Genomic DNA, 24,464 nt, shown 5'->3' on the forward strand with positions numbered 1-24,464 from the left:
TTGTTTTTTTTTTTTCCTTTTTGATGTTCCTTGGCCACATAAGTCATGGAAAGATACGCTTTTCTTAGAAGCTGATGATGTTTTTTTTTAGCTGATCTTTGGATGGACACCCAAAGTTGGTGGTTTTAACTTGTAAACAATTTACTTCATTTTTTCAAGGGCTAGGATCTTAATAATCTGTCTTCGAGTTCAGAGTTTATTAAGTTTTGTAAGTTTAAACATGTTTCTTATTGATTCCATTATTTAGGTTGAATGTTTCAAATACAGACCTCTACTCCAGAAGAGAATCAAATAAAATCCCAAGTGAAATAGACTTGGGAGATGATCGTCTATTCCAGTTAGAGAAGACAATCTATCAAAGTGCATTGAGCAGGTCAATCTAAAATAGTAATCTAATAACAATCTGTAAAGTCAGAAAACTCTGCACGAGGAACTTAAAATAAGATTTCGTAGGCATGAGGTGGCCAGAGTATTGGAGTTTCAGCTTCAACATCAGTCCTACACCACCACCACCAAGAGTCCCCCTTCTCGACAGTATTTGGTATTGTCCAACGTCTTAATTTTTGACAGTTGAATGAGTATAAAGTCATACTTTGTCATTTTGAAATGCATTTTCTTATTATAAGATTGGCCATCTCTGCATATTTATGAGCTGTTTGTGTTTTGTGGATGAGTCACTGAGGCTTAACCTATCCACACTCACAGAGCTTGTAAGAGAGAACCAGAACGTAGACCCAACTGTCTCTTTTTCCTGGGATTGGGGTATACTGCTCAGCTTTTATTTGCATTTTTCTCTCTTTATTAAGGAACTTAAAAGGATCTTTCTCTTCCCACACAGATCTCTAGAAATTCGCAGCAGGAGCTGTCTTAGAAATATTCCACTTCTCTCAGAGTTCAAATCAAAAGAAAGATATACTTATTTTTTCTCTTTCTTTTTTATGTTTTAAATTATGAAACTATGATAACACATTTACAGGAGGTTTGGAGAGTTCACAACAAAGTTACATATAGTTCCACTCTGTGGTGGTTGGTGGTTTAGTCGCTAAGTCATGTCGAGTTCTTGTGACTGCATGGACTGTAGCCTGCCAGGCTCCTCTGTCCATGGGATTCTCCAGGCAAGAATACTGGAGTGGGTTGCCATTTGCTTCTCCAGGGGTCTTCCCGACCCAGGAATCAAACCCAAGTCCCCTGCATTGCAGGGAGATTCTTTACCAACTGAGCTATGAGGGAGCTATGGGGGAAGTTCTACTATAAATTACAATTATTTTTAAGTAGATAAATTACAATTTTTAGTTGGACTTCCAATATCAAACTCAAAAAATTAATGGAATGAATAAAGGTAGAAGTCTATAGTAGATCTGAGAAGCAGTATGAACCAATTGGACATAACTTCAGATTTATATAGTTTTCACAGAACAAGAGAATCCAAATTGTGTTCAAGTTCCCATAGACTATAAACTAGGAGACCCTGGAACATATCCAGGAACATAAAGTGCAAAAGTTTCATGGCCTGAAGGTATTGAAATCATATACAGTCTGTTCTCCTATCACTGTGGAATTATGTTAGAAGTTAATACCAAAAGATATTGGAAAATAACCCACATATTTTCAAGTGCAGTGTGACGTTTCCCAAGAGAGATCTTTGACTTAGCCATTGAAAGCCTCTATAAAGTTAGAAGACTGAAAGAAACAAGAGGGTGATTGCAGAGAAGAAAACATTTTAATGAGAAAGACTTAAAGGAAAGAAATCATTGTAGGTCCCTGAAACCTTTGGATTAGAGCCTTTTTTTTTTTTTAACTGCTCAATATCTTTTTCCCCTTTCTGCTCCCTCTGTCTTAAATGTATTTCCCATTATATCTACTAGCTATATCCTACTATTTTCAAATGAATCTTTGTACTCAATTTTGCATTAGAGTCTTTATGCTTGTCTGCATGTATGCTTCATGGTCAGTCCCCTCTTATCAGATAACTTCCCCCTCTTTGAGATAATTCCGGATTTCAATCATTTAGGAGTATATCTGGTATTTCAGGAATTGGTGACTTTCGAGGATGTGGCTATGGACTTCAGTCCAGAGGAATTACCCTACCTCAGTGCTTCTCAGAGGAAGCTCTACCGGGAGGTGATGCTGGAAAATTACAGGAACCTGGTCTCCCTCGGTAAGCCGTGATGACCAAAATTGTTTCCAGACATTGGCATATGTCCCTAGTGGCAGAATCTTTGGAAACAGGCTTTATTTTTCTTGTGTGTAAATTTGCACTTGCCTGTTATCTCAGAGCCTTTAGAAACCAGGCTGGGAGTTCCTGAGGGTACAGGACAGAACCCCCAAGTTATAAGTCTCCTTCTTCAACAGGGTACCAGTTCCCTAAACCTGACATTATCTCACAGCTGGAAGAGGAGGAGTCACATGCTAGGGAGGAAGACGGGAGTGCAGTGACATGTCAAGGTGAGCAGTGAGACCGGGATCTTGGGGAGACAACCCTGCTCAGTGAGCAGGTGCTGGGAGCTGGTTCTCAGAGCCCACTCAGCTTAGGCAGAGGGCCGGTAGGTGCTTTCACCTTAGGGGCTCGTGTGGTCATGCCACATCATGCTCACTCAGTACTTCTTTTATCTCCTCTCTGAAGCTCATCTCTTCCTCTCCTGCTCAGCTCCAGGGAGGCCAGTTTCCCTATCCTCTAATGTTCAAGCCCCTGCATTCATTTGTGCCTTTCCCCTGACAGCTAGAAATCAGAGGTCTTTCCTCTGTCACTGAGACAAGCGAAAACCTTGTTGTGATACCACTGTTCTTTCCAGCCCTCAGGAAGTTGACGTTATAAAGCACACATCAGGTTCTTACCACTCCGAAAAGAAAATCCAGACTTCTAGCAAAACATTTAAATCTGTCCCAGTCTGGTCCAAAAGTCACATCCAGCTTCATCTCTCATAGATACTCCTAGTAGAACCCTCTATTGCTGCTCCCCAGGACTGTGTACTTCCATAGTCAGTGTCTGCTCAGAATAAGATTGCCGCCCATTTCACTGCTTTCTGAGCCCTAATGCCTTCCCCTGCCTGATCTTTTTCTGTTCCCAGATGAAATTCCCCAAACTCTCCTTTTGTACATTTATAGCCTGATTATAGAGTCTCTATACAGAGAGACTGTTCAGTCCAATGAACACCCAGGACTGATGTCCTTTAGGATGGACTGGTTGGATCTTCTTGCAGGCCAAGGGACTCTCAAGAGTCTTCTCCAACACCACAGTTCAGAAGCATCAATTCTTCAGCACTCAGGTTTCTTCCCCCTGCAACTCTCGCATCCATATGTGACTACTGGAAAAACCATAGCCTTGACTAGATGGACCTTTCCTGGCAAAATAATGTCTCTGCTTTTAAATATGCTGTCTCGGTTGGTCATAAATTTCCTTGCAAGGAGTAAGTGCCTTTTAATTTCATGGTTGCAGGCACCATCTGCAGTGATTTTGGAACCCCCCAAAATAAAGTCTGACACTGTTTCCACTGTTTCCCCATCTATTTCCCATGAAGTGATGGGACCGGATGCCATGATCTTTGTTTTCTGAATGTTGAGCTTTAAGCCAACTTTTCCACTCTCCTCTTTCACTTTCATCAAGAAGCTCTTTAGTTCTTTTTCACATTCTGCCATAAGGGTGGTGTCATCTGCATATGTGAGGTTATTGATATTTCTCCCAGAAATCTGGATTCCAGCTTGTACTTCATCCAGCCCGGCATTTCTCAGGATGTACTCTTATTAGATCTTAGGGATACTAATTTAAAAGAGACAACATAATAAATTGTGCAAAGCATAAAATATACACATACAATAAGAGTTGTACACAGTACAATGGAATATTAGCCATTAAAAAGAATGAAATAATGCCATTTGCAGCAACATGGATGGACCTAGAGATTGTCATAACGAGTGAAGTAAATCAGACAGAGAAGGAGAAATATCATATGGCATCCCTCATATGTGGAATCTAAAATGAAATATAAATGAAGTTACAACACAGAAAGACTCTCAGACTTAGAGAACAAACTTATGGTTTGTTCTTATGGATAAACTTATGGATAACCAACAAAGTCCTACTGTATAGCACAGGAAACGTTGCTCAATGTTCCCTGGCAGCCTGGATGGGAGGGGAATTTGGGGGAGAATGGATAAATATATACATATGGCTGAGTCCCTTCACTGTTTACCTGAAACTATCACAACATTGTTAACTGGCTATACCTCAATACAAACAAAAAGTTGTTTTTTTTTTTAAGTTGTATAAAGGTATGATGACTGAGTAAAATATTTGCATGGGAGCAAGAACCACGGGGGTAATACCATGTTCAGGGGGATGATTTTCCTTTTTATCTTAATAATACTTTCTTTCAGCAAACGAAAATCAAGATTCAAATGTGCATAAATTGCTTTTATATGATTACATATTGTGACATCTTAATATGTATGAATATATAATCCCTTTATCTACTCTCGCTGCTCGGATTTTAACATAAGGAGATAGAAAACCATTTAAGACAATGTAACCTCCTACTTATGATCTCTTAAGAGGTGCTGCTAATAAATCGAACATGAAGTTTTTAACTTTTTATTTTATATAGCCAGTTAAAAATGCTGTGATAGTTTCAGGCAGACAGCAAAGGGACTCAGCCACAGATACACACGTGTCGGTTCTCCCGCAAACTCCCCTCACATCCAGACTGCCACTGAACACTGAGCAGAGTTCCCTGTGCTCCACAACAGGTCCTTGTTGGTTCTCCGTTTTAAATACAGCCATGTGTACATGTCTGTCCCACGCTCCCTAACCATCCCTTCCCTGCATCCTTCCCCTCAGCAACCATATGTTGAACATACAGCTTTTTCACACTTGACTTCATCTGGTGCCCCTGGCAGGCACCCTGGACAAGACACCCACACATAAGAAAATATTCGTGACTTACCTTCACCCTAGAAAATAAGAACAAGGGACAAAAACAAGATCCAGAAAAAGATATGAATTTCCAAGAAGTTGACGTGCACTTAAGGTATGTGTGTGACTTAAAGGTGGGAGTCTCCTGACCTCTGGATGTTTCATGTGGATTCTGAGAAAAATGTCTGCTTCTTTAATTAGATGGAAATGTACACAACAGAGAGCTTTGCATCAAGTCTGACATTTAGTGCATGACTCCCTGGGACCCTCCAAGCTGGGTTGTTGACCTATTTTTCCTCTGGACCCCAAGCTGTGTTAACTCCTCACTGACTTCTAATCCGGAATCAGCGATCCCTGTTGGGAACGTCCTTGTTGCTTCCCCCTTATCTCCATTCCTCCCTCAACCACTGTTATTTCTTACTTTTTGGGTTGCTGTTGTTGTTCGTCACCGAGTCACGTCCACTTCTTTGCTACCCCACGGATGCAGCACGCCAGGCTTCCCTCTCCTTCACCATCTCCCAAAGTTTGCTCACACCCATGTCCATTGAGTCGGTGATGCCATCCAAACATCTCATCCTCTGCCACCTCCTTCTTCTCTTGCCTTCAGTCTTTCCCAGCCTCAGGTCTTTCCCAAGGAGTCCGCTCTTCGCATCAGGTGGCCATAGTATTGGAGCTTCAGCTGCAATGTCAGTCCTTCCAATCAATATTCAGAGTTGATTTCCTTTAGGATTGACTGCTTTGATCTCCTTGCAGTCTAAGGGACTCTCAAGAGTCTTCTAATAAAATTGAAGCCAACAGATACAAACTGCCTGTATGGATCTCAGACACCACTTTGATCATTTGACATGTGATGGGGTTCAGGATACCTCACCCCAAAATATGGCACCTGGCATATTGAAGGTGAAGCAGTTTGAGAAAACAGCGGAAGGAAGAGGTTCACTCTCTTCCCCTTCCCCCTTCTTCCATGAAACAAGCCATAATCCCATCATGGGAGAGGTACCTTGCCTATAGCAGGAGGAAAGGAGCATTCTTATCTCCAAAGGGTGAGGAACACTTCCAAGAGGAAGCCTAACACACAGGCCTTGCTAAGTTTCTGCCAGCTTATTACACTCACCACTTATTCCTTAACCGATCATATTCTTCCACAACTGTCCCCACCTCATCAAACCTAGTTTGAAATACTCAGGTCTGTTTCTTTAGGTCTTCATTTCCTTAGGAAGGCTCCTGTGTCACTTAAAACATATTAAAATAAGTTGTAAGCTTGTCTCCAGTTAATGTGTCTTTGTTGATTCATTTTCAGACGCACCCAGCGACCCTCAGCACGTGGAAGAAAACATTATCCACCTCTACATATTTTAATCCTTACATTTAGTAACTTGCTGTCCTTTTAGTCTAGAAGGACAGACTGAGGCTCAGAGAGCTTGAATGACCTCCAAATTGCAGGTTTTCAGACACAATACATAGAAGGGCACTTCTGGGGAATCCCCCACACCAGGGGTTTGTGAGCTGCACGTGGATGCCTAAAATGCCATCACCAAATCTCAGGTCATAGGTTTTCTCTCAAGTTCTCTTCCTGGAGTTTTCTAGTTTTGGTGTTGCATTTGGGTGTCTGATCCACTTTGAGTTAGTTTTTGTCACAGGTATAAGACCAGTGTCAAGAATATTAACCATTATGCCATCATCACCATAATCAACATCACAATGCCTAAAATACTTATTGCACCTTTCACTATGCTTTCCCTACGTATCTCGAGGCCCTGATAAATGTTCTTTAGTTAAATACAAATGGCTCCTCAACACAGGAAAACATATTCTATCTTGCTCCTGAAAAATTTCTCGACCATAGTTTTGGAAAAACTGAAAAAGCATCCTATAACACTGAGAATGCAGTTTTGCTCACACAGGCTGGTGGGGGTCTGATAGGCAAGCGTCTATGGAAGGCAGCTTAGAAATCTCTGTCAAAATGACACACACATGTGCACTGTGGCTCAACGATTCCACTGCAGGGGATTTATCTTCCCAGAAGGTTTACACAGCAGCAGAACTGCTGAAGCTCATAGTTTTGCACAGAATACTGGTAGCAAAGGGCTGAAAACAACTCAACCACCCAGTAGTCAGGGATGGGGTAAATAAATCAAGTCACAACAACAGTACAACAGAATTCAAACAGCTGTTCAGAAACAGTAGGCAAATTCTCTTTGTACTGATATGAAAAGGTCTCTGAGATAGGAAAAAATGAAGGCATAGAACAATGGGTACAGTCTGCCACCTTTTGTATAAAAAAGGTAGGAAACGAGACTATGAGTATTTTTGCAAACTAAAAATGTTTCTACTCTCTTTGTACAGACATATAGTTACATATAATATGAATCTGCGTGGCATCATGATATACTTGTTATAGTTGGTCAGTCGTGTCTGACTCTTTGAGACCCCATGGACTCGACAGTCCATGAAATTCTCCAGGTATGAATACTGGAGTGGATAGCTGTTCCCATCTCCAGGGGAGCTTCCCTACCCAGGGATCGAACCCAGGTCTGCCTGCGTTGAGGGTGGATTTTTCACCAGCTGAGTCACAAGGGAATCCCAAGAACATTGCAGTGGGTAGCCTATCCCTCCTGCAGCGGATCTTACTGACCCAGGAATCGAACCAGACTCCCCGGCATCGCAGGCGGATTCTTTACCAACTGAGCTTCCAGAGAAGCCTTATATTGCTATCAAGGAAGTACTTATATTAGTTAAGTACACATTTTAAGCTACAGTATGTACCACATTGTGTCACATTATAGGTTGTGTTACATCGTCACACTTCTTATTTAGAAAATATATTTTATATTTTAAAATATATCTATTACAGATAACTACCGAATTTATAGTATAGATATGTATAATACGTATCAATGATAATGACATGTGTGTATAATGCACATATGTATATACACATATATATCTATTTTCATATACACAAAGACACTGTGGAAGGACACTGAAAACATGTTGATGCTTTCATAATTATTCACAGTTTCATAATTATTCAGTTTAATAATCATACGTATTCAAATAATTGCACCGGTCACCTGAGTGTTCCGTGGTTTTATAGCATGAGCATTTGGGCGGTGGCACACACAAAGTGAGGCTTTTCACTGCATACTGTGTATTTTGAAACCGTTTTAAACCCCGTGCTAACTACTGCCAAAACTCGTAAAGCATCTAAAGGAAGTAGTCCTCCGGCCCCTCCCAGCCCTCTCTAGGCCGCGTGGTCCTCGCGGGCCCGCCCAGCGGAGCCGGCCAGAAGCGGCCTGCGTTTTCTGCGCGGCGCTTTCTGCACTGGCCGTCCCACAGGGCGCATGCGCAGACCGCTGGTAGCGCCTGCCTGGCGGGTTTGCGTTGCAAGACCGAGGTGCAGAGGTTTGGTCATGCGAGGATGTCCGTCTGCGAGGTGAGCGCGCGGCGGCCAGGGCCCGGACGCGAGGGAGAGGCCCTGGGGGTGAGGGCCCGGCTCGCGGGCAGGGAGGCGCGGGCGTCCCCTCAGGGACGCCGGGGCAGACGCTCCTCTTCGCGGGGAAGTCGACGGAAAGGGAGGCGCGAAGTAGCGGCCCTGAGGGGAAGGGGTGCGGGAGGCCGCGCGGGCCAAGTCAGCTCTGAGGAGGACGCGGCGGCCTCCCTGTTGCTCACGCCCCGGCTTCCTGCCAATGCTTCCCCGGCCGGAAGGCCTTCCACCCGCCCTCCTCCTCCCGCGTCGCACCTTCCTCCCCGCCCCAGGACCCCACAGACCCTCCCTTTTTAGGGCCTCTCCGCTCTCACCCCCAAGAACGCGTTCCTTGGTCCCTGAGGACCCTCCCCGTCCTCCTCTCGGACCGCTGCCCTCCCCTTCGAGGACCCCACGGGCCTTCCCCTTCAGACACACCTGTTGGCCTCCTCAAGGACTCCCGCCCTAGAAAACCCTCCTTCCCCCTCAAGGACCCCTCCCTTCCCTTCCCGTCCCCCCTCCCCCCGTTTGGGGGATAAGTCTCTATACAGACTTACGAACATCCAGGTGGATAACGCTTTGCTCAGAATCAGCGTTTAATAAATGTTGAATTGAATGGGTAAAACGAGAGATTGGGAGCCAAGAAAAGAGTTGGAGTTCTCTTGCTTTATTCTGAGTGAGAAGGTGTTGACCGGGGTACTCCAGTGTTTCCCCAATAGTCCTACAGAATTATGATAATAGGGGTTCTTTACAAAAAAAAACCCCAAAGTGTTGCCTAACAAGATCAGTTCGAGAAATGCTACCTCTTACATTTCCCCTCTTTGAGATCTGAGATGCTGGTTAAGGGATCTGAAGAGTCCTACAAGAGTGAAAGCTGACTTGCATCGTACGGTATCTCCTGGATTGATCTGATAATAGAATCCATTTATGGCCACAGTTATACTAGTTCCTACAAACAGCAATGATGTACCAAGAATGGTCTGAAAGTTGCAGCCAAACTCCAGTCCCTCGTCTTTCTCTGGTTTCCTTCTCATTCTCTTGTCAGTGCCTCTGGCATCTTTGTCAATGTTCAGTCCTCCTAGATGGTCTTTTCTGCCTCACCCTCACCTATCCTTGCTTGCTGTCTTCTGCATCCTTCTCCCACTCTCTCCTTACATTCCCAGACAACTCTCAAACCTCTTTACTAATGCGTCTGTGATGTTTGGTCTCTTTCTTCTATTTCTACTATAATGATGTTTTTCTCTGAGTAAAAAATGTTAGAGGACCTTTTACATTTTTTTTAGGTTGTGAGGACCAATCTGAAAGCAAAGATCTAACTCCAGAGCAAAGCCTGCCTGTAGAGACATCATCCTCGGGGGCAGGAATAAAGGATTTGGAGGCAGGTGACTCCTTGTGTGCCCACACGAGAGAGTCTTGTGCTGATGATCCACTGGAGTCACACCAGGTCAAGCCGGCACAAGTTTTGAGTCCCATAAAAATGAGTGACCCCAAGACCCTCGCTCAGGAAGGAAGCCACGAGGGTGATCAACTAGAGAAAAGCTCAGAACGTAAGAAAGCATCGGAGAGTCTGCTAGGAAGGGGTCCCCGGGAGCACAGTACTCTTGGAGTCTGCACCAGGTCCTGCCTGGCCCACAACTCGTTTTTCCTCTGAGAGAACAAACACTACAGATGTGAATTTTGTGGGAGAGACTTCAGTACCAGAGGAGGCCAGAAGAAGCACCAGCAAATCCACACGGGGAAGAAGCCCTTTGTATGTAAACGGTGTGGAGAGGCCTTCTACCTCATGCCGCGCCTCAGCAGGCATCAGAAGACTCACTGGGATGGGAAGTCCTTGACCCAGCGTGCAGATGTCTACGGCCGCGTGAGCGTTCAGAGGCAGGACTGCCATGAGCGTCTTGAGTGCGGCAAAGCTTTCCTCCAGGCTGTGCATCGTCTCCAGCATCTCAAAGCCCACGAAGCAGCAAGAGCCCTGCCATGTGAGTTACCCCGAGACAAGATGTATTTGATTGGATATAAGCGGCAGCACGACTACGTTGGAAAAAGAGCCCGTCAGTGTTGCGACTGTGGCAGAAGTTTGCGTCAAAGGTCACACCTCATCCAGCACTACAGGATTCACGCTCAGGAGAGGCCTTACCAGTGCCAGCTGTGTGGGAAGTGTTTCAGCTGACCCTCCTGCCTCACTCAACATTACCAACTCCATTCTCAAGAGAAGCCCCTGGAGTGCCATTACTGTTGAAACACGTCCAGTCAGAACATTCTCAAACTCTTAGGCTTTCTCCTGGAGAGAGACCCTTGGAGTGCTCTGAATGAAAGAAGGTCTTGCACCAGCCCTCCCACCGTGTTAACAACTTGAAAACATGTCATGCTGTAGTCAGAAAACAGCAAGTGGTTGCAAGGTGATAGAACAGTCTTTTTGCAGATGTACAGTCAGCACTTGTGCCAGTCACTGAAGCAAAAAACCTCACAGAGTATTTTTGGGAAAGAAGCCGATAGATTTTGTCCTTCTCTGGTGGTGTCCATAGAATAGAGAACCTCGATCTTGACATCCCGACAAAAATGTGTGACTGGCAGGTGTGCTCCAGACAGGAACTCTGTTGCCTGAATTTTTACAGAAGTGTTGACATACAATATCTTTACCACATGGGATGCATCAGCAAAGGGCATCGTAAAAAAGTGTGTGAGGTGTACCTATGGTGATAATCCACAAAGCTGAAGTAATTGGTAATGTGCTTACATAGACGTTCATAATTTTGAAAACATTGCCATGTGTATTATTTGATCTGTTAAGGAATGCTGCACTGCACCTGTGTTGAGGATATTTATTTCATATGTACAGATAGAGCAAACTTGAAACTCCAGGTTGTCATTTGATTTGACCTGGGTTGTAAGTGATGAGGCAAAAACTGAACCCCAGCTTGGTTTGGTTCGCTTGTTTGGTTTTTGAGAGTCCCTGAGATACTTATTTTAAATCTTGATGCTCAACCCAGGTTTGTTTTCTTCCTGCCACATTCTCTCTGAAGAAAAGTAACATCTGTACTGACCGAAGCCACCTTTCTTTTTAGTAATTTCAGTGTTATTTCATGTTAAATCAGATGGGACACTGGTGGAATTAGGGGGTCAAAGAGATTGTTAAAGTGAAGTTCAGATAGCCATTTCTCTTACAATTTAGGATTAGATGAATTTTGGGGACACTGATCAGGGAAGAATATTTTTGCTAAACACTTTCTTATAATTGGTCTTGTAGTTCGTAAATCTCCTGCTGATCAAGTAGCATTTTTAGTAGTTTTATATGTGAGGGTTTGGGGTTTTGTATTTTTGAAAAAAAGAAGGAGTATTTGAAAACGGTTTCTGTTGTAGGACTCGGGCATCATCAGCACAGCCAGCTTCACCTAAAGTCCTATTTCTATGCTGGGCATAGTTCACTCAAAAGTATGAGCCACGAATTGCACTAAAAATCTCTTTCATGCCATAGTGTTCTAATGTAAAGGTTTTGCATCACTGACTTGAATGATGGTCAGATGCAAACCCACCTGGGAACCAGGTGACCTAGTGTCTCAGAATCTGACTCCTGGCCTGACAGGGTGGGTTGTGTCTGTCGTTATTCACTGCCATGCTTTTTCTCATCCTGCTATTTCTGACCTATGACGTGTGGCTCCAAAGTCATGAACTTAAAAACCAACATGAGTCATTAGGGCTTGCACCAGCCAAATGAGCACTTGATCCACATGAGCGCTCACTACACAGCCCCTTGTCCTTGTTTCCCAAGTTCCTGGTGGAACAGCCCTCACTGACTGGCCCTGTTTCCTCCCATGGACCACCCTCCCACCCACTGTACATTTGTTTCTGATCCTGCCACCACTACCTGAAGGGAAGATAATGTCAGTATGGCTTATTGTTGATGTTGTTAATTAACCTTCATTTGTTTCTCTTGGTGATTAATAAATATCTCTCAGGAGAAACTTTCAGGAGAGCTTCCAATTTCTCCTCCAACTTTTACCTACTGAATTCTAGAATCTAGCAAGTGGATTTTACCTACAGCCATTTTTACTCTGTCATACTGGTGATTTTTTCATTTTTCTCATCCCTTCTACGTTTAGTAATTAGAATTCTGTGACGAAAAGTTGTTCCTCTAGAGTTTTATTCAGTAATTCATTTATATAGCATGGATTCGTGGCATGGGCTGTAATTCAACATGACCATTACTTATTTTAGAATTGTTCCAGCTCTGGCCACTGGGAGTCCTTTCGAGTTGGCTCCTGTCCCTTTTCGAAAAGACCCCATCCTTTTTCTGAATGGTTGTAACTGTAACCTCCATGCAACTCCAGGTAAACCCTGTCATTTCTTTATGATAACTTCTACCTCACCACTACCTTGTGAAATCTGCTGCTTTCCCCGGGATCATAGCTTTACTCACACCCTTCATCAGTCTGCCATCCCATTTCTTCCTTCACCATTTTTGCTAAATCTCCATACTACCTCAATTATTATTTGCTTAGCACACTTTCTTTCAATTGTGTCATCTCTGTTCTTTAAACTTCAGTATATCTACCTAAACAGGAAAATTTTGAATCAAGTCAAACAAAGTGTCTTACCCAGACCATAATCAGATTTTCCTAGTCATTGCCGAGATGTCCTTTTATAACTGGCTTGTTTGAACCTGGATCCAAATGTGCTCTATTGATTGCATTTGGTTGTCTGATTTCAAGTTTCTCTTAATCTAAAGCAATCTCTTCTCACTTTTTCTTAATGCCTTGTGTGACCCCAAGAATAATGGAGAAATATATTTCCCCCCTCCCTCCACCCAATTCCTAGTATAGCAAACAGCTTTTATATTCCTTATATTAAGATTTAACTGTTTAAATTTAGAAGCACACATTTTTAAATTTTATTTTTAATTCTGATAAACACATGACATAAAATTAACCATCTCAGACGTTTTTAAGTGGTCAGTAGTGTTAAGTAGTGGAGAAGGCAATGGCACCCCACTCCAGTACTCTTGCCTGGAAAATCCCATGGATGGAGGAGCCTGGTAGGCCACAGTCCATGGGGTCGCTAAGAGTCGGACACGACTGAGCAACTTCCCCTTCACTTTTCCCTTTCATGCACTGGAGAAGGAAATGGCAACCAACTCCAGTATTCTTGCCTGGAGAATCCCAGGGACGTCGGAGCCCGGTGGCTGCCGTCTATGGGGTCGCACAGAGTCGGACACGACTGAAGCGACTTAGCAGCAGCAGTGTTAAGTAGAGCCACATTATTGTGCAGTGGATACTCAGGACTTTTCATCTTGAAAAAATCAAATTCTGTATCCATGGAACAAGAACTCCCCATTTCCCCCTCCCTCCAGCAATGGCAGCCATCATTCGAGCTCTCATTTTTTTTTTAAGCTTTGTGTGATTAAGCCAGTAGTCCTGGAAGAAACTAGGTCAGTTGTCCTGTGGAATGTCCCCCCTTGTAACTGTGTCTGTTTGCTTCCTGTGGTATCCTTAACTTGTCCCTCTCTCCCTGTATTTTCTGTAAATGGAAGTTAGTGCTAAACTCTGGAGAATTTAGTTTGATTCGTCTTCGGCTACTTTGGCAGAATACCTCGTAGGTGGTTTTGTGTACTTTTTATCATATCCTGGTCAAGTTTTTTGCCCCTGCCAAAGGTATAGGCTCTTGAAGTCATTCTCCAAGCCACTGCACCATTCACAGGCAGGAAGGTTTCAGAGTTTTCACCATCCGTGGACTCTTCATGATCCAGCTGCATGTTCCTTCTTCACCACCTCTTCTAGACATTTCTTTACGTGCCTCCCCCCATTACTCCATCCTGGTCTTTAGATATTTGGATTAAGAGGTGATGGAGACTCCTCAAGGGGGTCTGCTGTGGAACATTTGTCGAGGGCCCTGGGCCAAGGCTTCTTAAGAGACCTTAACTCTAGAAAGCCAGGGAGCATCAGAGTTGACTCTGTTCCGATGCCGCTTTCATACCACAGATGGCAGCGGTGACAACGTGGGTAGTTAACTCTGCCGGTCATCCCTGGACTAGTTGGAATTTATAAAATATGCACAAGCCACTGCCTCCATACTTTTCAAGCTGAGCTCTAGTTGCCTGTGGTGGCAGGTACCTCAGCTTGTTATCTTTCACCTTGCTGCTTTTCTTGCTGCTATTCTAGCGGGCCCCCAAGGATAATGCTATTCTTCATGGCTTTTCCCAACCAATTCCTGATACATCAGACAGTTTGAGCACTGGTCTTATACTCAGGCTATTTTTGTAATGTAGAAACACTCATGTTGTAAGCTTTCTTTGATTATGCAAGTAATACCTATCCATTGAAGACGATTAGAAAATACTATCATCTTTGAGGTTTGGGGGTTTTGTTTTGTTTTGTTTTTTTAATATTTGTATTTCCCTGTCTTAGATATACTTGCTGCTAAAAGAGGTATACACTTTTCAGACATTTTCTCCTGTGTATAGGTTTATTTCGCTTTTTAAATAAAATACATACTATTTTCAAGGTGGTAGTTTTTCTTCTCATGTATCATAAAGATCTTCCCACATTCCTAAATGTATCCCCCAGTGTCATCTTTCAGGACTGCCTGATACTTGGTTGCATAGATGTGGCCTAGTTTATTTCACTAGACTTCTAGGTTTGGAAAATTGGGTTACTGTTCTTTATCTCTTTTTTTTATTCCATTGCGAACCTTTTATTTTTTTTTATTTAGTTATAATTAACATACTGTATTATATGAGGATGGGGGGATAGACCAGAAAAGTGAGGGGATTAAGAAGTACAAACTTCCAGCTATAAAATAAGTCACAGGAATGTAATGTACAAATAGGGAATATAGTCAGTACTGTTGTGACAGCTTTGTGGTGGCGGATGGTAACTGTGCTGATTGTGGTGATTGTTGCTGAATGTGTAAGAATGCTCACTCCCTGTGTTGTACACCTGAAACTTATCTGGTACATGTGTGCTGCTTCCCCATTACCTCCTGAGTCTTGGAATTTCCATCAGCAACTTGCTGTGATGTCTTTGCATGTGGTTGTGTTCCCCAAGGAGAAGTTCCCAGCAATAGACCTTCTGGGCCAAAAGGTATCAGTATCTTGAAGGCTTTGGAAGCACCCCTGGCCTTCTCTCCTGAAGGTCAAAAAGATGTGTACACTTGTTTTTTTTTTCTCTTGGGAGCAACTGAACTACTCAACTCTCTGTGAAGAACTACTACAGTTCCTCTGTGAAGAATTTGTACTCTTAACCCCGCTTAGGGAATTAAGAGGCCTAATGTCAGGCCTGGAAAGATCCACAGATGAAGTAGTTTGTTCACACCCTCATTTTACCAGTTGTGTTAGGTTTACTTTCCTCATTAAACAGTAGTAAGCATATTAAAAAAAAAAAAATTTAGAAACACAGCAGGCTAATAAACTCCCCCGCCCCGGGGTGCTCTCATCAGAGCACACACCCAGGACCATGCTTGTGTTCACTGGCTGAGGAGCCCCTTGGTAGGGCAGGGAGAGTGTGGGCTTTGGAGCCGGGCTGACCTGAAGCCAGAGCCGGCTCCCTCCTCAGAAGCCGCTTAACCTCACTTTCTCAGGAAATGCGGTAACAGTGCCTCCCCTTGGAACTCTTGAAAGGCCTGGAGCTCGTCCGTACAACAGAGCCTAACAGTGCCTGGTACATAGTAGGCACTTGGGGTGTTCTTAAAGTTCTCTTAGTGACAGTTGCTAAACCACAGAATTACAGACCACAGCCATATGTCAGATACAACCACACCTTAGCACATTGGAGTATTCACTGTACTTTAAATAATTTTTCTGAGTAAACATTTTTTGTATAATTACAGATTTGGAGTTCTCTTTTTCTCACTAATTTGTAATGACAATTTAAAAATGGCAGTGATATAAAGGTTGGATGAACAGATCATAAAGCATTGTATTTGTAGTTGTTTTCTGAAGATAGATTTCCAAAAAGTGGTATTACCAGATGAGACAGGAAAAGCATTTCTGTGGTTCTCAAAAGATGGTGCAGAATTTGTTTCCTGAGGGGCAGCAAGCACTCACAGCCACCAGCTACAGGCAGGGCAGGAGGCGGGCGGGCAGGGATGTGTATAGCTAATCAGTCACGCTGGCCCTGAACCTGAAGAATGGCCCACAACCTTTCTCAGCATAGCACTCCTTATCAGACAGACTGAGCAGTTCATATTTGCAAAGAAATGGCTTTCCCATGCCTGGAATAAAGAAGCCTTTGAACAACATTACCAGCATTGGACATTTATTACTTAAACCAAGAAAACGTTTGCCTGTTTGATAAGCCAAAAAAGTGATTCTTGCTACCTCATGAATTCCCTCCTGCCCGTGTATGCTTTTAAACTTCTCTGTGTATAATCTAGGCCTTTTGCCCATTTTACTATTGTGTCTGTGCTTTTTTTCTTTTTTACTGATTTGCAAAAACTGGTTTTCCTTTTTTTAAAGGATTTTTAAAAGGATTCCTATTGTTCATTTGAGAGCACTAACTTGACTCATTAAAAACAATTTCAGTTTTATGAAAAGGTAGATCTCTCTACCTCATTGGAAAAGACCGTAATGCTGGGTAGGATTGAGGGCGGGAGGAGAAGGGGATGACAGAGGATGAGATAGTTGGATGGCATCACCGACTCGATGGACATGGGTTTGGGTAGACTCTGGGAGTTGGTGATGGTCAGAGAGGCCTGGCGTGCTGCAGTTCATGGGGTCGCAAAGACTCGGACACGACTGAGCGACTGAACTGAACTGAGATCTCTCTCTCTCTCTGCCTTGCTGTCCCCTGCCCCCGACTCCAATACACCATAAACAGCGTTAACATTTTGGTCATTTTGGTTTGTTTTCTTTTTTTTTGGCTGCACATACTGCATGCAGGATCTTAGTTTCCCAAACAGGGATTGAACCTGAGTCCCTTGTGTTGGGAAGCACAGGGTCTTAACCACTGTACCACCACGGAAGTCCTCTTGTTTACTTATAATTTAAAACTAATCACCAGACTAAGGAGGTGCTTGCCTGTAGGGAGTAGTGGGGAGGAAGTCTGGCTTCTGTGGTACCTCTGTTCGGTCTCACCTACTGACACATGTGGGCGTGTTACCTATTTTAAGATGGTTATAGTTTTCATTTAGCTGTGATCATCCCATGTGTGCATGGCATGTTTTTTTCCATGTAACCGTACACCTCACACACTGCTCTGTCCCCGGGAAGTCGTTTTCACCTTGCTGATAGCTGCAGAGTATGCCCAGAGATTTATCTGTGTGGCCCTCCCTCTGTTTGAATGTTTCATTTAGTTCTGGTTTTTCACAATTGTAAAGGATACTGTGATGAACATTTTGGTCCTTAAAATATTTTTCTAAACTTAGGAGTCTTTTAAGATTTTGCCAAAAGGGAGTTCCTGTATCAGAAGGGGATTCATTGTATGGGAAGGGGTATACTTGTCTAAGGTTCCTGATACACATCTAAGTTTTCATTCAAAAACATATCGATTTGCACTGCCGCTATTAACTCATGATGGTGCTTTTCACCTTTGCTAGTTTAACAAGAGAAGGGACATCTAATTTTAATTTTATTTATTTCGTTTTTAAGGACACTGAATAGTTTCCTCTGAGCTTCTTCAGCAATTATATTTCTCCTCTTTGCATTCATTGTCTGTGTGGCTTTAATATCTTCCAATCTATTTGAGCAGTGTCTTTATATAATAAGGATATTATCTGTCTTCATTTTGGCCATAAACATTTTCCCCCAGTTTGTTTCGATAATTTTTTTCAGAAGGTTTCAATTTTTATATAGCTCAATTCTTCTGCTATCTTTTCTAAACCTACAAAATCTAACCACCTCTAAACATTAATGTTTTATTCTGCAGTTTTTATTACTTATAAAATATACTTTAACTGTTACTGAATTTACTTTGAATGTATTATGTGAAAATAAAAATGGTCTCCCATTAATTGCCGCAACATCAATTTTAATAAATGACACATCAAGACATAATATGTTATTTTATAATACAGTTGTATATCTGTATCATCCAAATTGTTTTGTCACCCTTTACATATCCTAGATCTATGTTTTTAACTTGTATATAGCCTTAGATGAGCTTTCTGTCATTGTACCTTTAAAAAGTGTATTTATATGTATGTGTACTTATATGAGAAAGATATGATGGTTACTCTTCTGGATAAAAAATTTGTTTACCAACTAAAAACAGCTTTTTGATGATTATTGAAGTGAACTTCATAAATCAGGAAGAATTGACATTGTTACATTTATTAGCATCCAGGAATATGATGTTCTTTTATATATTCAAGCATTCTTATCAACTGGTAAAGCTTTGTGTTCTCAACAAAGCTTTTGTTTTTCTCATCAGTTTTCCTTAGTTATTCCCACATACTGTTGCAGTTGTAGGCTTCGTTGTGTAGGCTTTTTCTCGTTGGTTATAATTCCCCCAAACGCCAGCATCCTAGGAATGGGGTTACTATTCCTAGTGTTGCCCAGCTGCATGCTCTCAAGCTAGCCAAACCCTGTGCTTCCAGAGGCAGGTGGGGGCCACATATTCTCCGAAGGAAAATGCAGGAAAAGCATAGCATTAAGTATATGAGCACACGTATAGACACAAGTTATAAATACCACCCCTATACCCCGCCCCCAGCCTCAGTTTTGAATCTCCTCTCACTCTGGTTCCAGTGCTGGGACCAGGCCATCTGATTCTCAGGTCTCCTCCGGGGGGACCCTGAAAGAGGGAAGAAGTACAGGACCCACTGGCATGATACCTGGCCCACTTCAGTCTTTCAGACAGAAGACTGGTTTGGATCAGTTGACCATAGGCTTCGTCGTTTGTTTACTTGGGCTTTGGTTTTTCTTGTGGGGTGGGGCAGGATTGGCCATACCACATGACCTAGAGGATCTTAGTTCTCCCTACCAATTGTAGAAGCCAGCCGGTGCTCCAGAGGGTGGTGTCTCACTGGGTAGCACTGTCTCCTGCTTTCTTTTAGTTTCATTCTATTACAGAATGCAAATCAAAAATTAGATTTCCTGTTTTAAGCCACATTAAAAAAAAAAAAAAAAAAACGCCAACCCGGTTCACACCAAAATTCCAGGCCTTCCTACCTGGTACTTCCGCCTAGGTCCTTTGCTTAGAAAAAAGGACCATCTATCTCTTCAGTGGACCATCACTTAATATAAGGAGATCCAGATGTTGCAGGAGGAGAAGGAGGTGACTGCACATGAGGGGGTTGAATGTCATCATCGACTGAACAGACATGAGATTGAGCAAACTCTGGGAGATAGTGAAGGACAGGGAAGCCTAGTGTGCTGCAGTCCATGGGGTCGCAAAGAGTCGGACACGACTTAACAACTGAGCGACAGATACAAGGGAAAACTCAGAGTCACCTGAGGGCGCTGTGATGACGAAGGGGCTCAAGGGTCCCGTGCTTGGTACCGAGCACTGTTCCAAAGTAGACTCCAGGTGAACTCAGGTGGGCTTTTCGGATATCCTGCTGTGTATCCAAGCAGCACCAATGAAAATAATAGTAGTCTATAATAAGAAGAGAGAAGAGTTGTGTTTACTTATGATAGAAAAAAGTCTTGATTTCTATAAGGCAAACATGGCCAACCTGAAAGTCATCTTCCCAGATTATTCTGACAAGCTGCTCCAAGTTTTCAGCACGGTTTTATATATTGTCAGAACAAAGGCTGCCAGAAGGTTGAGTGCTGAGGAATTGATAACTTTTGAACTGCGTTGCTGGAGAAGACTCGTGAGAGTCCCTTGGACCGCAAGAAGATCAAACTAGTCAATCCTAAAGGAAATCAACCCTCAGTATTCATTGGAAGGACTGAAGCTGAATCTCCAATACTTTGACCACCTGATGTGAACAACCGACTCTCTGGAAAAGACCCTGATGCTGGGAAAGATGGAAGGCGGGAGGAGAAGGGGGCGACAGAGGATGAGATGGTTGGATGGCATCACCAACTCGATGGACGTGAGTTTGGGCAAACTCGGGAAGATGGCGGACAGGGAATCCTAGTGTGCTGCGGTCCATGATGTTACAGTGAGTCAGACATAACTCAGCCACTGCAAAACAACAGAACAAAAACATTAAACGAGTCAGGGGGGTTATATTTCTTCAGTGTTAAAAGAGAGACCAGCACATACATATCGAGTCAGTGTGGACCTGGCACCTGGGAAGGGAGTCTTCCTATCAAAGAAGAACAAACACTGGTGACCCAGAAGGAGGGTCCTTAATCTTTATTTTTAACATGGACATTATTTCTGGTCAAGGTGCCCTTTTCCTGAATAATTGAAGCAGATGTACAATGCATATAAGGGAGACCAAAAAGATGCTATTTTAGTTAGTTCGAGTTTGCTCAGACTCATGTCCATTGAGTCAGTGATGCCATGCAACCATCTCATCCTCTGTTTTCCGCTTCTCCTCCTGGCCTCAATCTTTCCCAGCATCAGGGTCTTTTTCCAGTGAGTCAGTACTTCGCATCACGTGACCAAAGTATTGGAGCGTCAGCTTCAGCGTCAGTCCTTCCAATGAATATTCAGGATTGATTTCCTTTAGGAGGGACTGGTTTGGTCTCCTTGCTGTTCAGGGGACTCTCAGGAGTCGTCTTCAGCACCATGTATGAGACCTCGGCAAATTGTTTAAACTCTGTGCCTCATTTCTCTATCTGTGAAAGGGGGAATGAAAAAATGGGTCCTGCCTCCTGGGGTGGTTGGGAGAATTAAGTGTCTCATATGAAAAGCACTCACTCAGGCTGGTATCTGTCTCTCAGGAAGCAATATTTATTTATTTTTTAAAGATTTTCTAAATGTGGACCATTTTTATTGAGTTTTGTTTTTTTTCTTTTTTTTTTTTTACAATATTGGTTCTGTTTTATGGGTTTTTTTTTGGTCACAAGGCATGTGGGATTTTATCTCCCTGACCAGGCCTTGAACCTGCACCCCCTACATGGGAAGGGGAATTCTTAGGAAAGGATATTTAAATCCTCGTTGTCACTCTGCTGATGCAGCATCAGGGATTCAAGACTGAGGGGTCAAAGTGGCCAGCTTGGTGCTTCTGTTGCATGGGAGCTGGATCCGTCTTTGCTGGGGGGTGGTCCTGTGCACTGCAGGAGGTTGACCAATATCCCCTGTCTCTACCCAAAAGTGTCCCCAGATGGTGCCACAGATCCCTTTTAGGGGAGCATGGCCATCCTTGTCTGAATAAGCACTGTTCTACGTGAGATCCCCGTGAGTGGAGTCATGTCAGCCAGAGTTGTGAGACGGCAGGATGGAAATACTGCAGGCAGTGCTTATGGAGAGGCAGTTGCTAAAATCTCATCCTACCCCCGAAGCGATGCTTCCATGCCACTCAGCAGCCGAGCTGACGTGTCGCGTTGGCCGATGGCTCAAACCCAGGGTGTCTGCTCCTCTCCACTGCTTCAGATTGTGATGCTTCTTAAGTTATGTATTTGCTTTTGGCTGCACGGGGTCTTCGTTACTGCACAAGGGCCTTCTCGAGCTGCAGTGAACGGGGGCTATCCTGGGGTTGCGATGTGTGGCGTTCTCATGGCGGCGGCTTCTCTGTTGCATAGCACAGGCTCCAGAGTCCACAGGCTTCAGTAGTTACAGCACACGGGCTCAGCAGTCGTGGCTGGTGCACGGGATCAGCTGCCCTGCAGCATGTGGAATCTTCCCAGACCAGGGATCGAACCTGGGCCCCCGGCATTGGCAGGCGGATTCTTCACCACTGGACCCCCAGGGAAGTCCCCAATCATGATGTCTGCAGCATTGTTATTTATATCCACGAAGAGACCGTCCCACACAGTTCTGAGAAACACAGACTCACCCATTTGGAGAAAGCAGTAGAGACACAGGGTTTTACATACCAGGCACAATTCTCACAGTTACACCTGTACTAACTTTACTTAATCCTCATGATTCTCAGAGAAGGCAATGGCACCCCACTCCAGTACTCTTGCCTGGAAAATCTCATGGACGGAGGAGCCTGGCGGGCTGCAGTCCACAGGCTCTCTAAGAGTCGGGCAGGACTGAGCGACTTCACTTTCACTTTTCAATTTCATGCATTGGAGAAGGGAACGGCAACCCACTCCAGTGTTCTTGCATGGAGAATCCCAGGGACGGGGGATCCTGGTAAGCTGCGGTCCATGAGTTGGACACGACCGAGCGCCTTAGCAGCAGCAGCAGGATGACAATTCTATGGTGGGTGAGGGGACATTGTTATTCCTACATGTTGCAGATAAAGAAACCAAAGCACAGAGAGGTTAAGCAACTTGCCTAACATCACACAGCTGGTTCATGGCTGGGCTAGGATTGAGCCTTGGAGGTGGGTATTTGACATGCAAAATGCCATTTCCTTTTCTTCTTCCCTCTGGTTGGTTAGGATCTTCCCAACCCAGGGAATGGACCCAAGTCTCTTTTGTCTTCCCGCATTGGCGGGCAGGTTCTTTACCACCACCTGAGAAGCCCTTGGCAGGTTCTTTACCACCACCTGAGAAGCCCTTGATAGTTGAGTTAACTGCCAAGTCAAGAAGTTTAAATAACAACCTGGAATTTGGGTTCTCTTGAAAAGTATCAGAGAATCTGGCAGGGCTTGGTCCACCACCACCAGTCGGCAGGAGCTTGGAGAGGCCGCCTCATTGCAACAGATTCCGTTTCTCCAGGGCCCCCATCACTCCCTGTTGTATCAATTGGCTAGATTCACTAATTCACTAATAATTCGCTGGATGTCTTTGCCCAGACTCTGCAGATATTAGATTTTCAGACTTCCAGGGACGACAAATCACGCATGTGTGGTTTTGTCTGTCTGTTTCTATTTGTTTGTTTTTTAGGAGCCTAGCCATACTCATCTTTAATTCAGTCCTGCCTATGTTACAGAGGATGGCTGATTTCAGTTTCCTTTTTGTGTGTGTGTGCGGGCATGCTGAGAGGCCTCCGACTTTTTGAGACCTCGAGGGCTGTAGCCACCAGGCTCCCCTGTCCAGGGGATTCTCCAGGCGAGAATACTGGAGTGGGTTGCCATTTCCTCCTCCAGGATTCTTCCCGACCCAGTGATCAAACTTATATCTCCTGCACTGGCAGGCAGATGCTTTACCACTGGGCCACATGGGTAGCCCCAGGACAGGGGAGGGATCCAGAAACTCAGCGTCACAGGCCTGACATTTTCCTTGTGGCTTTTGGAAATAAAGAAGTTTTCACATATTGAGATCTAGGGAAGCCGTTCCGGCTCATACATGGGTTAACCTGATACTACATCAGCAGAATGATAACGAGGATTTAAATATCGTTTCTTAAGACTGCCCCTTCCAATGCAGGGGTGCAGGTTCAATCACTGTTCGGGGAGATAAAATCCCACATGCGTTGTTCCAAAAAAAAAAAAAAACAATAAAAGAACTAATATTGTAAAACAAATTCAATAAAAAATTTTAAAAAATGGTCCACATTTTAAAAAATGTTTAAAAGATAAATATTGGTTCTTGAAAGCCAGATACCAACCCGAGTGAGTTCTTTGCACATGACACACTTAATTCTCTGAACCACCCCAAGAGGCAGGACCCATTTTATTATTCCCCCTTTCACAGATAGAAAAACTGAGGCACAGAGGTTAAACAGTTTGCCGAGGTCTCATACATGGTGCTGAAGACGACTCCTGAGAGTCCCCTGAACACAAGGAGACAAAACCAGGCTATGCTAAAGGAAATCAACCCTGAATATTCATGGGAAGGACTGATGCTGAAGCTGATGCTCCAATACTTTGGACACCTGATGGGAAGAACTGACTCACTGGAAAAGACCCTGATGCTGGGAAAGATTGAGGGCGGGAGGAGAAGGGGACAGCAGAGGATGAGATGGTTGGATGGCATCACCGACTCAGTGGACATAAGTTTGAGCAAACTCGAACTCACTAAAATAGCATCTTTTTGTCTTCCCTTATATGCATTGCACCGACTCGATGGACATGGGTTTGGGTGGACTCTGGGAGCTGGTGATGGACAGGGAGGCCTGGCGTGCTGCAATTCATGGGGTCGCAAAGAGTCGGACACGACTGAGCGACTGAACTGAACTGAACTGATACTCATTGTACATCTGCTTC

At 43.8% G+C, this 24,464-nt stretch overlaps 1 pseudogene; it reads left to right on the forward strand.

Annotated features, from left to right (window-relative positions):
• LOC145537703 (uncharacterized) overlaps positions 1–10,611 on the forward strand; it is a 70,638-nt pseudogene extending 60,027 nt beyond the window's left edge.
• The last annotated feature ends 13,853 nt before the right edge of the window (positions 10,612–24,464 follow it).

This window comes from Giraffa tippelskirchi, chromosome Y (assembly GCF_054371585.1).
Source record: "Giraffa tippelskirchi isolate mGirTip1 chromosome Y, T2T-mGirTip1v1.2.pri, whole genome shotgun sequence".
NCBI classification, from domain to species: domain Eukaryota; kingdom Metazoa; phylum Chordata; class Mammalia; order Artiodactyla; family Giraffidae; genus Giraffa; species Giraffa tippelskirchi.